This window comes from Lactuca serriola, chromosome 1, assembly GCF_051521515.1.
Source record: "Lactuca serriola cultivar US96UC23 chromosome 1, Lser_US96UC23_V15, whole genome shotgun sequence".
Classification (NCBI taxonomy): Eukaryota; Viridiplantae; Streptophyta; class Magnoliopsida; order Asterales; family Asteraceae; genus Lactuca; species Lactuca serriola.
Window position 1 is genome coordinate 166,845,865 of NC_136408.1, and position 13,162 is coordinate 166,859,026.

Below are 13,162 nucleotides of genomic sequence, written 5' to 3' on the forward strand. Positions count from 1 at the left end.
AAATATCGTATTTACCCTTCCTAATGTTTTTTAATATCAAATATACCCAAATCTATTTTTTTTATATTTTTTATTGATTTATAAATGTTTTTCATAATATTAAATCATTATAAATAAAATACATAATGATTGGACAATAATACCCTTCCTCCTAATCTCCAACACAAGCTACGATTCAAGCTTTTATTCTGCCAAAAATCGTTTTCCCCTATACCTTCTCAAATCCGTTCGAGCCAAAAATCGTTTTCAGGCGTAAGGAAACTGTTTAAGGCGGTGGTTGCTTCTTCTTCGGCACCGCTCCAAGAGGAAACCCGATTTACATGGACGAGAACAAGCAAAAGTGCAGCCGCTCCTCAACGCACTCCTCTTCTCGTTTATCTCATGTAAACAATCTGGATGATGGTTGTTTGATGCATATCTTCAGCTTCTTATCTCCAATCCCAGGTACACTTTCTTTTCTATTACAGTTACAAACCCTAATTTTTCATTATCTATCATCATTATTGTTGTTGTAACAAATTGTTCCCTACGCGACTAGTTAATTCACCCATCTGCTGCTTCTGTTGCAACAATTTCCCCTTTTGCAACTTCTTAATTGACAAATTTAGCGCGCATTCTTCACTTGTGATGTCGATAATTAATGAGTGTTAATTCAATTAGACATTTACTATTTTTTTGTCAATTGAATATTCAATTTGGGATTACAACTGATGAATGTCTCCTACACAGCTAGAATCTGGAATTGTTGAAGTCCCTGTATTAGTTTCAAAAGCATCACATTCAACACTTGTGATTCCAGAGATACAGTGAACTACAAGCAACAAGGTAATCAGATTTTCATTTTTTTTTTACACTGATTAATAAGGTTGAAATGGTATATGTGTAAAATAAGTACCATTGAAACGTCAATTTTGTCTTAAATGTGAAAACCCTTCCTAAAACCATAAAAGGAGCCATAAGAAAGAAATAAATCCCTTCATTTAAAGTGTTTAATTCACAATCTCCATACTATAATTTACATCATTTTCTTCCAGCTCTCATACAGCACTTTGTAGATAAACTAGTTATTGTTGATGGTCAATGCTTACAGGTAAATACATTGTTATCTATGTAATGACCCAGGTTGTACTGTATCATGGTTGTGCTGAGATTTTTTAGGTACTTAATTAAATTATTCCAACTATATATTTTTTTGATGGATTTTTGTGAATATGAAGGATGTACATGGAATTATCAAAGGAAATATTATTGTGGATTCACACACACAACGTCTGAATGGTTCATGGGACATAATAATCAACATATCTGGAGGAGAAGTCTTCGGTGGCCAAAAGAAACTTATCCGGTTTCATGCAAATTTTGAAATTGTAGTGGATAGGACATGAAGCATGAAGCGAATCTTAATAAATAGCATCGTACTTTGAGAAATTGATGATATATAGCATTGAACTTTCAAAATTTTGTAATAGTTAATAACACTAGCTATATCTTCTTCTTTTTTTTTATCTTTGTATGTTCTAATTATAATATATACAATTTTGGTCCTTAAAGCATATATTTGGAACTAGTTACATTTTGGTCCCTGAACTTTAAATTTGCACCATATATACCAATTTGACAAAAACGCAAATCCATGAAAGAAAAACTAAAACAAAATATTTATTTATGTCACGTACTAACAAAAAAAAATCAATCAATTGAACCCTAACTAAGAATATTTTCAACTTAATCTAACAAAAAATTTCTAAAGGACCAACTAATTTCATGACACTTTTTCATGTAGAACCCGAAACTCCCGAACCACCATGCGATTTTGTATCCTTTCCACGTGACCTTTTAGATGTGGATGTTTCACTCTGATCGAAACTTTGAGATGCTGGATTTTTACATGTCCTTTCACGGTGTCCATACTCTCCACATCGCGGACACTTGTGTCTTCTTTTAGACTCATCCGATGATTTTATTCTATTTTTTCTTGGTCGTCCAGGTGGGCGTTTGATAATAGGTGGATATATTTTCTCTCCATTCTTTTGCGCCCATTGATCCTGTCCGGGCATCGGAGCAATTTGAAAAGCATATGCGGCTTTAAAGTTCTCTATAGTGAAATATGGATCAACATATTTGTCCCAGTTAGCATCCCTTATATAAGCAATAAAAGCCGCTGCATGTACACATGGCCGACCCTGAACTTGCCACACTCGACAACTACATTTTCTTTCATCTAGGTTGACCTCCCAACGTGTTGCCTTGTACTTCACTTCAGCTTGATTCTCAGAACTTCTAGTAACGTCATATTCTCCCAAGTTCTACATGAAAATTTATATATATATATATATATATATATATATATATATATATATATATATATATATATGTATGTATGTAGTATTGAAGTAAAAACTAAAATAAATATAATCATTAAAATGAATTATTTAACATACTTACCTTAGCGATGTCATTGAGATGGTTTTTAGCAATAGGAACCAAAGTGCCATTCCATGTATTCACCAAATTTCTTTTCTTATCAAACCGTTTCATAATCTTTTCCCTAATTGCATCAAGGAGATCAAGCACGGGCTTATAGCGCAATTTACCGATCCAAGAATTAAACGTTTCTGAAATATTATTAGTGATGTAATCACACTTGGAAGTAGTACCAAACTTGCTTCTACTCCATATTTTTTTGTGATTGGTATTTAGATATGCAATGACATCTTCATTTTTATCACTAATTTCCTTCAATAATTTGTCATGCCTGGTAGAACGGTAGGTTCTCGCAGCAGCCCATAGTTTTTTGTTATAGAAGTCCCCACGAAAGTGTTTCTTGAAGTTGCTATATAAGTGCCTCATACATTCTCTATGCTCGACATTAGGATAAACATTCATCATGGCTACTTCTAACCCTTTTTGCATGTCTGATGAGATAACAAGACCATTTGGCGTTCCAATTGCTTTTTTCAGTGAATCAAGAAACCATGTCCATGATTGTGTGTTTTCTGATTCAAGCACACAATATGCTAATGGAAAAATTGAATTATTACCGTCAATACCAGTTGCTGCGGCTAATACACCATTGAACTTTCCTTTTAAATGACAAGCATCAAGACCAATATATGGACGACAACCAGCAACAAACCCTCTTGAACAAGCTGCTAAACAAATAAAAAACCTTTTGAAAAGTTTCTTTCCACCAACTATGTCAAATTCAATTTCGACAATGCTTCCTTCGTTCCTTCGTAATAGTTCTTCTTTAAATTCATCCATTTTCATGAAGGAATCTTCCCACTTACCATACATGTCGGTATAAGCTTGCTCTTTCCCTCTAAAAACTTTTAGGTATGGCACGTCAACATTGTAAGTTTTCATAATCCAATTTCTAAGCTCATATGGAGAGACCTCCCCATCAGATTTCAACTTGTCAGTAACTACATTAGCAATCCATCCTTGAGTGGCTCGCTTATTGCCACCCTTGTTGCTGCGAGTGCAAGAATGTACTTCTACCATTTTCTTAACCTAAAAAAAATGAAAAAAAAAACATAAATATATTTTTAATATAAAGCATGTTAAATATAACTTAAGGTATACACTTACTTCAAAGGTAACTGCATCTTGTGTAATAGAAGCATGAATTCTCCACTCGCACTCTAGGTTTTCACACCTTGCTGTGAATCGTGTCGGGTCGCTTTTTTGAATGTAGTAGTTGAATTCATTTATGACTGCAAAGTGGTTCAAAGCTCTCCTAAAATCAACCACGTTTTCAAATTTTGAACCGACTTTCATGCTTATACTATTCTTACTAGATGAGTAAACTACATCATCATCATTCATTATATCATCTTCATTATCAGAACTGAGATGACTGTGATAACTTTCTTCACTAGGACAAAGGTCTGCATCATACTCATCGTGTGGTTCATCTCTGTTGGCACACAAATGGTTAGTATGATTATTGGAGCCGAGGTTATTCTCTGTTGTTACATAAATGGTTACTTGTTTCTCGTTTCCATACATGCCAACCATAGTCATGAACTTTTCATCAGAATCAAGCACAATAAGGGATTTTTCTGGTGCATACTTGTCAACATAAAAAACAGAAATTTTTGGGTTGTTCTTTGATGAATAAAGTTTTACCACTTCTTCATGTAGTTGACTAAACTTGTATAAAAATGTGTCTATGTAGATACATTTTTGAGAGCCAAAGCAATATATTTGTTTACAACTATTTTTCGTTAGCCGAAAGTAACCTCCATATTTCAATTTTAACTTGAACTTGGATGTTGGTATACACCTGAAATTGAATATTAATTAGAGAAACAATCACACAATTTAGTAAATGTCTAATTGAATTAACATTAAGGTATTCGCATAAACGTACTCGATTATTGGAGACGTAGCCCTGCTCTCCCATATGGGTTTTGATGTGTCATGAAGGGTAGTATCTTCTGTTTCAGAATGATCTTCCGACATTGGTTTGTATCGGCTCTAAAATATAATTTTAAGTCGAAGATAAGAAAAAAAAATATATAAATTACATCAACATTGCATATCATTGGCACAATAGCTAAGAGTAGCTAATTCAGATATAAAGGTATAACATGATTCAAATATAAAGGTATAACAACACGACTACAATTACTTTTCTTCATGATACAATAGAATCATCAGACAAATTACACAAATTATATGTAACTGCAATAAGTCTCATAACTGCTCAACAAATCAAACACCAACAAGATAATCACAATTAGTTTTCTGGTTTATCTGTTCCCATGAAGTCATATTTTGACATCAATTAGTTTTCTAGTCAGTCTCTTCTGTTTTGACATCAATTAGTTTTCTTCATGATATAATGGAATCAGTTAAAAAAAAAAAAAAGAAGAATGAAAATCTGATTACCTTGTTGCTTGTAATTCACTGTATCTCTGGAATCACAAGTGTTGAATGTGATGCTTTTGAAACTGATACAGAGACTTCAACAATTCCAGATTCTAGCTGTGTAGGAGACATATTCATCAATTGTAATCCCAAATTGAATGTTCAATTGACAAAAAAAAAATCATAAAGTTCTGATTACTACAGCTACAACAAGTCTAGGAATTGTTGAACAAATCAAACAACAACATAATCATAATTGAGGAACAGGAATGGATTCGGTTTTTTAATAACCTGTGCGTGTGTATGCAATAACAGGGGAACGTGTATATGCGATAACAGGGTAACAATTGGAATCAGCAAACGATTCTGGAATACACACGATCGCTTATGTGTAGCGATTGGAAGAAAATATCGGTTGCCTCATGGAAGGTAGGGCTCGAACGTGATTTAAGCAGGTACAGGGAAAACGATTTTTGGCTCGAACGGATTTGAGAAGGTATAGGGAAAAACGATTTTTAGCAGAATAAAAGCTTGAATCGTAGCTTGTGTTGGAGATTAGGAGGAAGGGTATTATTGTCCAATCATTATGTATTTTATTTATAATGATTTAATATTATGAAAAACATTTATAAATCAATAAAAAATATAAAAAAAAATAGATTTGGGTATATTTGATATTAAAAAACATTAGGAAGGGTAAATACGATATTTAGAGTTTAGTCCGGGCATATATGATATTTAGCTGTTTAGGAAGGGCGTATACGAAATTCTGCCTATAATATTAGAAGTTTAATAATATATATATATATATATATATATATATATATATATATATATATATATATATATATATATATATATATATATATATATATATCATCTTATAAAGAGTTTATAAATGTGGGCCCCACCAAAATTAAGACTAAGTCTTAAAAAACAAGGAGAGTAGATGTTGGCCACTGGATGTAATTTACATGATTTGGATCTAATTTTAATGGTCTATGATGGTGATCCTTGAGAATAAGAATCAGCTAATCAAAATAATAGGATTACATGTTTAACTTTTACAAAAAAAGCAGACTCTACATTATATAAACCCTGGCACCCGTATTTTACCCTCACATTATTTCTCTTTTTAAAAATCACTATCTCTCTCTCTCTGTCTCTCTCTCTCTCTCTCTCTTTCTCTCTCTCAAACGTAGCCCCCTCTTCTCTTTCTTTATTTCTCTATTTTTTTTGTTAAACCTCATTATCTTTCTATAAATCACCAGGTAGCACTTTCTTCACACTCATCTTTTCCTATCAAATTAAAAAGTAGCATAATGTTAGCCATTTTCATTGAACATCATTACCATTCTATAAATTTATCGTTTGGTTATTGTAAATGTTTTAAGCATTAAAAAGGTTCATCCTCCACTTTATTTAAAACCAAACCAATAATACTTTACTTTTGACTGGTAGGAATTTGATATCATAATGTTAGCCATTTTAATTGAACATCATTACAACCAACCTATCAAGTTTTCTTATGGGGCTGAATTTTGGTGGTGACATATTGAAAAAAGAGGTTTACATGAATCTCTCACCCTGATCAAGATGACTACTTGGTGTTTCGTGTCATGGAAGCAGGCTTTAGTGTAGTTGTGCCTCATGTTAAAAAGGATTCACTTTCATCTATTGACAAACAAGAATAGTTCCCAGTTAAAGCTTAACAAACATAGATACAACATACTTGTGATTTGAGATTTCTAGGTAACATTAGCTTCCTATTTCATTTCCACATTATTATTTCTGATTTTAATTATTTCCAGTTTTCAAATATATAAGAAAACAATGAGTTTTTATTTTTTGAGTTTTTTTCAAGGTTCAGATCTATAATGTGAGAAATCGAATTGAGAAACTGAAATGGGTTTAATCCATGGTACTATTATTTCCTTTAAAAAGCCTATAACCACCATTACACATGGCATCTAGAATAAATATGAGCACAACCTTAATAATTAAAATCCAGTCGAGCCAAAATCCAGATGCAGAAAATAAAATTAACTTTAAAATATTCAAAATTAAATTGTTGAGAGTTTAAGTAATGATGATTTCGTTTGTTTTCACCTTACAACTGAGACTAGAGCCAGCAATTGTTGCCTTCGTTTTCGCCTTACAACCAAGGCCAACACTATTGATCTTCATTTTCCAGCATCAACCCACAAAAGAAAAGGAAATGAAGAAGAAATAACTGATATTTAAAATGGAATAGAAAAGAAAAATTCGATAAGCCTTACATCCACTGCTTTCGTTTTCGTTCCAATCTATGACAAGTTAATGGCATTTTTTCCTTAAGTACCTAGTCAAATCAAATCTTTTCTCCAACACTCCAGCAGATTCCCTATTTCAAACCCACTCATTAGATTTTAGTCTCCATCTATAAAACCCCAACGAACTCTTTCAAGACAAGCTTTATTCATCTCTCTTCCTCTACTCTTTATACTGGAACACAAGAACTTCCCCAGAAAGCATTAGCCTCTATTTCTCTCTTGGACTCCAAATCCTTAAGCTTCTACAAGTAATCTCGACTTGGAAATCACCTTTCTTCATCAACCATCTTCGAAAACCACCCAAGGTGAGTTCATACCCCTATATTTTCACGTTTTCTTCAATTTTTAGGGTGGGAATACAAGTCAAATCATCTTAACCAAGCTTAAACTCGTGCATCAGCTTTCCACAGAAAAGTTGAGTTCTATTCACGGACTGTTTTGACCACCTTAAACCCAATATTTTCTCAAATCTGTTTTAAATGTGAGTAGTTCAGGTTTATACCTTTAAAATGACTATTCGCACTTCTCATACGATTTTTCTACAATTTATGGTGATTTTCACAAAACTGCCTATCATTTCGGAAACGGGTTCGGAGCAGTCTGCGAATTTGAACACTTTAGCACAAGCTTGAGTTCATTAAAAATCAAAATAAAAATTGTGAACAAACTAGACAACATCTCTAAAGCATAGGGCTTACAGATTCTGTTTTCGACCTAAAACGAACTTACTATAACTTCTCCTAGATGTGGAAAAGATAAGTTAAACTAGAAAACAGTTGACAACGTATTTACGCTTTGTATTTATGATGAGCAATGTGTTTACTATGTTGTGTATACTTTCTATTTGCGTTTCATGTTCCTTACATTAGGACAAAGGTCAACATCATGTACAAAAAGGATTTCTTATCATTGCAAAACACTTTGATAAACTATAATAGGTATAGTTTATGTTACATTACACAACAAACACATTTCGGAAGGTTACACCCCCACAGAAAAGGTTTTACATTTTCACAATATGTAAACTCGCTAATGTAAATTGTGAGACATTACTACATTGTACTCTTAGAGTACGGATTAAAATCCTGACAGTAATAAGCAGAGTCTCTTGTGAGGAGAGCGTGATAGTTGTATATAGATCTATATTGGGTTTGACACCCCACGCCTCGTTGTAAGCTACAGTTGGACCGACAAGTCTACGGGTGGACAATTTTCGTAACATTCTGACTCCTGAAAGACGTTGTAGCAGGTCAACATGGTCATAGTATGGTTATAGCGACTCACATATGGAGTTAACAACACATAAATTTTACGGGGATTTACAAATCTAAAAGGGTTTTATGTCGATTTAGAACCACTTTTACATCTACAAGTACGAACATTACTTATACAATTGGTCTTGGAATTTGAGACCACATATCACTTTTTATGGAAAATATTGGATTTTTCTTGGTAACACTCAACTCATTTACAAAGAAAGGTTTTCATCCTTACATACAAAAAGCTTAGGCACTCACCAACTTAAATGTTGATACTCTTTCAAAATGACTTGTATTCTAAGGAAACCAATGAAACACGGTAGCCACAAGCTTTTGAGGGTTGAACGCTACGGCGTATAACATTATTTTGTCATCATGTTGTAATCGATTTTAAAACATGTAACACTTGACACCATGTAACTTTTTCAATTATATTTATGATTTCTTGTATTTACTATGATCACAATTATATTCGTTGCCATGATACTAAACATGAAGTCCGCCACCCCCGGTTATTTCCGCCATCCTTGGTTTGGAGGTGTGACAGATAAGCTGGAAGTGAAGCACAAATCCTAGATCGACTTGACTTCTCTAGTATTCCCAAGCTTATTCTTCCTCTCCAAGCTTCAAGATCACCTAAAATGACACAACAGACTCAACAACACTTACAAACTAATTGGGGTTTCGAGAATAGGGTCTGAGGGTGATGGAGGATGGAGTGGAGGTCATATAAGTTGCTTAAATACGGAGCAAACCCTAAAATTTAGGGTTTCATTCAGACATATCTACTTGACGAGTCAGGGATTCCGACTCATTGAGTAGACTCTTCCACCCGCGTCCAAGATTCACCCTTACTCGATGAGTTTGGGCCTCAACTCGTCGAGTCCCAGTATAAAAATGCAAAAACTCATATTTAAAATATGTACCGGAAACCGGGCGTTACAAATCTCCGCCTCTTATTTTAGACTTCGTCCTCGAAGTCTGCTGCTGCATCTAGAAACAACTTGTGGTAGTGCTCCCTCATTTCGTCTTCCGGCTCCCACGTCCATTCTAAGCCCTTGCGGTGCTGCCATTACACCTTCACCAGCTCGACCTTCTTGTTCTTCAGATTCTTCGACCTCCTATCAAGGATAGCTACTGGTCACTCGATGTAGTTTAGGCTATCATCTACCTGAATATCCTCTTGAGGCACCATTGTTGAGTCGTCTACCAGACACTTCTGAAACTGGGAAACATGAAAGGTACTGTGAATCTAGCTAAGCTCAGCTGGCAGATCCAGTCTATACGCCACCTTGCCCACCCGGGCTGCAACCCTGAAAGGTCAAATGTACTTAGGGCCCAAATTTCCCCGCTTCCTGAACCGGATGACACCTTTCCAAGGTGACATCTTCAGGAGGACCATATCCCCGACCTGGAACTCCAGGTCCGAATGGCGCTTATCAACATAACTGTTCTGCCGACTCTAAGCGGTCTGGAGACTACTTCGGACCTGCTGGATCCTCTCTGTCGTCTTAAGTACCACTTCGGTACTTCCCATGACCCTCTACCCAACCTCACCTCAGCATATCAGGATCTTACACTTCCTCCCATACAACATCTCGAAAGGAGGGAGGTCGATACTCGCGTGATAGTTGTTGTTGTAGGAAAACTCTACTAGTGGAAGACAGGTATTCCAACTACCACCGAAGTCTAGAACGCATGCCTGCAACATATCCTCGAATGTCTGGATGGTCTGATCACTCTACCCATCTGATAGGAACCCGAAATCATAACGAACGGTGGATGCGGAAGAGATAATATCTTGAAAATAATCGTGTATAAGAAATATAAAATATGAAGAACATGATGAGAATTCTTAGAGATGAGAAACAAAGAGAGATAATAATAATATTCATTAAGAACAATGGTGGGAGAGAAAACTCTCCCTAGGTGGTAGAGATCCCACAACTTTCTCTCTTTATAGGATTACATTGTGAGAAAAAGTAAGAAGTTAAAAGTTAGATTACAAGTAAAGTGACCACCTCTCCCCTTATATAGGAGGGAGAGATAAAAGACACCTAAAATACATTAAAAGGAAATAAATAACCTAACTATCACTCAATATTTGTAGAGCATTTTCATGCTCCAATAATCTCTCCCTAAATGCTTACAAATGATGAGAGATACAATAAGTGATACAAGGCTATAATACAGTAATCCGACTAGCAAGTGTGGTTATAAAAATGAAACATAATGAGAACCAAATGTTGAAATGTCTCTCAAACTCTGAAGTGTCTGTGAAGTTTGAAACTGGCCATGAATCTCTAAAATGAAGGTCTTTGGCTTCAAGGTACCACCAATGAGGTAGAAAAAATAAGATCCAAATCTTCAAACTAGTCATAATCACCAGAAGAAGAAGATCACCATGAGCAAGTAAAAGATCCAATAAAAGATACACTTCGGCTTCAAAAGTATGAAAAACATATGGAGTTCTCGAATCATAATACACCAAAAGAATAACCTGCTAAAAATGTAAAGCATCCATAAAATGAAGTCCGGATAAACAATAATGTGAGTCCAAAGACATGGTCTAGCAATGCCAAAAATTTGATCAAATGATCAAAAATAAGTGTCAAGTCACATTGCCAAAATAATCTTTGTCTTCAAAAAATCACAAATCTAAACTCGAGAAATCATAGAATCAGAACCGGATGCAAACACAAAATCATCATGTGGTAGAGTCCAAATAATAAATAATCTGGAGCTGGTAAACATCGAGTAATGCCAAAATTTTGATCCGTGAAGATAAAAAATCAGTGTCATACCACATCACTAAATAAATAAACGTCTTCAGAAGTCTTCAAAAATCCAAACTCAAACAATTATAATAACCGAATTCGGATGATATTCTCTCCCTATTTTTGATAACCAATGACCAGATATCAAAAATCAACAAATCATCGGATGGAGAGTGTCGGATACCAAGAGCTAAGAGAGCTCTCACGAGATGTATGAAGGGTCTCGATAAGACACGAGAAATAGAGTAAAAAATATACTCTATGGTCATGAGAAGTTGGGTGATAAAGTTGTTGAAGGTTGCATAGAACGAAGAATCACTACATGAAAAAATATCTCTGTTGTGCCGAAAATATACCAAAATACCCAAATTGTGGTGTCGGAACCATCGAAGTGGTCTTCAATAGAAAATAAAGTCCACATGATCAAGATACATGATTCGTCAACCAAAAATCATGAGCGACAAGTCATAAAATCCCATAAAGTGAAGAATGTGAAACAACTTTGTTGATCAATCGCGGTTGCGGTGCAAGCATCACAAAGAATGATATGAAGTCCGTCTGCAGTAGGAGTATTTTTCCAAATAATAACCGACATGAAGTAAACCAATGTGACAAAATCCAAGGTTCGGTTGTGGCAAAAATTGGTGTTAAATAAAATAATTGGTTTTAATAAAAAAAAATGGCTAAATAAAAAAAAATTGGTGTTAAAAAACAAAATTGGCTGAATAATGAAAAAAAATTGGTGTTTAAAGAATGAAAAAAAATTTGTCTGAAAAAAAATTGTTGTAAAAAAACTGAATAAATAAAAAATGGAATAAAAAACTCAAAAAAAAAGGAAGGGGGAGAGAGGTAAGGAGGAACAAGGAATAAAAAAAAGAAGAAGGAAAAAGAGAGGAGGGGGAAGGAGGAGGAAGAGGGAAGGAGTGAGAAGGGCCGAAGTCTTATGGTTGCTGATGAAGGGTGATTACGGGTCAAGGTGGGTTCGGATGGTGGGAGTGAGGCGAAGTGGGCGTTGCTGGTGGAGAAAGAGGGAGTTATGGTTGGATGGGGGAGGCGGAGAGAGGTTGTGGATGGGATGTAGGTGCGGACGGAGAAGAAAACAGCAAGGAGGAGAGGGTTGGGTTGCGGTAGCAGTGTAGCTGTGTGGCAGAGGTGGGATGAGAGCCGAAGCGACTGCGGTCAGGAGAGTAGGCAAGTGACTTGACTACGGTATAGTGTTGCGGTCCGAATAGGAGAAGAGGGTCTGTGGTCCGAACTAGAGAAGGAGGTATGCGGTTCGAAATCCGGAGGCAGAAGTTGGAACCGAAGTGCAGATGGAGCTCCGGTCCGAAGTTGCGGTCGGAAGGAAGAACCAAAGTTGTGGTCCGAGGGCTTGTATCAGCAGTCTAACATTGACTTTGGTCAGCAGGGAAGGGGTTGCGGGCCAGGCCTAAGAGGGGATTCGGATCATAGGTAAGAAGGGGTGCTGAGAGGCTTCTTAGGAGGCTCCGGTAGGTAGTTTTTGGCTGGGGTTCGGGGGGCCAAGAAGGGCTGAACAGGTGACGAAAAATGCTATTTTTTCATGAAAAATGGTACCACAAATGCCATTTATTTATATTTTAATAAGGGAAATTTTTTATAAAGCTTTTTAAGTCAAAAAGTGGTCTTGGGAAGGCAAAAAGAAGAGTGTGTAGGTGGGTTTTGAGGGGAAAAGGTGATGGGATTTGTCATAGTCACATGGTTCTTTACTTGGGAAGGTAAAAGTGGGTGGAGTACTCTTTACCCAAAAGAGTAAAAGGACAAATTGCTTTATGCAAACATTTAAACACGTCCATACGCACTAGTTTGAAGATTCACAACAACAAATTAAAGGTAGAATGTATGAATATCATACCTTTTATGATGATCATAATAAACATATTGTAGCAAAATCTTCAAGAAATAGTTGCTTTCCTCCACT

The 13,162-nt window shown here is 35.5% G+C and overlaps 1 long non-coding RNA gene across 1 annotated transcript; it reads left to right on the forward strand.

Annotated features, from left to right (window-relative positions):
- The first annotated feature begins 214 nt into the window (after positions 1 to 214).
- Positions 215 to 1,539, forward strand: LOC145072116 (uncharacterized). The gene is made up of 3 exons (XR_013690928.1): positions 215 to 444; positions 730 to 825; positions 1,218 to 1,539. It is a non-coding gene; the product is annotated as an uncharacterized LOC145072116 (long non-coding RNA).
- Positions 1,540 to 13,162: the final 11,623 nt, after the last annotated feature.